Source organism: Penaeus japonicus, unplaced genomic scaffold (genome assembly GCF_977035675.1).
Source record: "Penaeus japonicus unplaced genomic scaffold, GWHDUDI00000001_assembly GWHDUDI00000018, whole genome shotgun sequence".
Lineage (NCBI taxonomy): Eukaryota > Metazoa > Arthropoda > Malacostraca > Decapoda > Penaeidae > Penaeus > Penaeus japonicus.
Genome location: NW_028234420.1, coordinates 31,995,008 through 31,997,075, shown reverse-complemented (window position 1 = coordinate 31,997,075; position 2,068 = coordinate 31,995,008).

Below are 2,068 nucleotides of genomic sequence, written 5' to 3'. Positions count from 1 at the left end.
GTCGTAATGAATGGAAATATTAAATTTACTGTAAGATCAATTTTCTGTTTCTCAATGAATATTAAGCAATGGTACTGTTTGATTATCTAATTCCCTTTCCTTTCTTACTGAACGTATGCCGCCATTTATATACTAACTAACTGACAAACATTCAAGATAATCATCATAATCATAAGATATCTTCATGATGTTCTTTGGGCTTTTATTGAGGTTCATGTGACGTTGTGAAACATTTTTAGTCCAGTAGGGAATAGTTTCGAACATTAGATTTCTCTTCGGAAAATGCTATGTATTATACTCTTTTTGAGATGGTGCAAAGGTTATGTATAGGGGATTCTTTCAATATCAGGGATTTTTAGCAATTGCATATAGGATTTTAAAATTAGAGCATTTCTTAAAATGGTAAATTCATTCAGAATATTGTGGGTAAAATGGCTGGTGTTTTCGACAAAATTCTATAAATGCGGCCTCATTAGAATACGATATTGTATTCAAACTATAGAAAAATACAGTTCGGATTATCTGATCACCAGATCTATTTCAATAGTATATGTGTAAAGTGATACGCAGAAATCTTAAAATAGCGCAGTTGATCTAATATCTAATACGCGAAACTAGAAATGCGTGGTATGAATGGCTGAAAACAGGGATACCAACCTCATGCATGAGAAGAAACGAATTTTGAACTACTTGAGTGGAACGGGTTTATATACCATCTGTAATCATAACTAATTTTTGCTAATCAAGATAATGATGTTAAACTACAACATCTGGAGAAAATGAGAATATTTATACTGCCAAATTTAATGCAATGTTGTCCACAGTAATTATATTTTTCAGTTTTAAACCCAAGAGCAATAAACGATTGACTAAAGTGTTATCCTTAACGTTATCATACTTTGACATATATATACATATAGCATGATCATAGGTTTAAGTAATATATTTTGATTCCTTCAAGAATATTTTTGTACAAGCTTTTTACAGTTGGTATGTCGGAAACGTATCTGCCTTCTGTACTTTTAACGGCATGGCAATATAGCTTACTTTAGAAAAGCACTTTAGCTCATATTTTTTCATTTACCTCACAATGCCATGGTATATAATATACTAACATTGCAATTTATTTCGGATATCCAATGAAAACCGAACAGTTTAGCTTAGTTTAGCCCATATTTATCAGCACAGCATTCTACCTCATTTTTATCAATACAATCATTTCCTAGGTGAATGTATCAATTATATCACACAATATAATCTATTACAACTATAATCTATCTCTGAAAACTTCTGTTGTCCACGTTTTCCTCTGTTAACGAGAAAAATAAATTCACCATAATGTCGTCAGCTTTTTCCCACCTTGGGTTGCATTCATATGAAATGATAAAGGAATTATGATGCTGCAGGTGAAATTGGCGCTATTTCTTAAGTTATCGGAGTCTAACACAATAAAAAAGTCTTATATGGTTAGTTCGTATGTCCTTTATCCCAAGATGTGTCTGAAATGTGCATATGAAATCAATTGTTTTGTGCAAAAAGAGAATGCCATGACGATGATCTTTTGATGAAATTTTTATCAAAGATCTAACTTTTCTGGACAATATGTAGGCATATGGACAATGAAACCATTAAAATACAATGCCAGGTATATATACTAGAGAGAAAAAACAAAAATGTTCTGTCTATAGATTTCTTTCAATATTCAATTGACTCGAGGCTCTTAAGAGTGGCATAACCTTCCTTAGAAATGCAATCGAACTACCATACATGCAATCAATGTAACTGCACAAATCCATCAGAAAATCGGCCTCTGCAGCTCTGCACCAGCCGATATTGAGCAACATGCATTAGCCAAAGCAAACCCCAATGCTTAACCCGCCATTCTCGCGCAGGGAAATCCTCATTACAAGACCCATTCATTTAACATACAAAACACCTCCCACTGTTGATATATTTGGAACATCTGCAATCTGTTTCCCTGGAAGATAATAATTTTATTCATGAATCTCGTCCCACCACGTTAAAAGAGAGAAAAGAGAGAGGTTTTAGGTGGCTCTTCCTCTTGGCT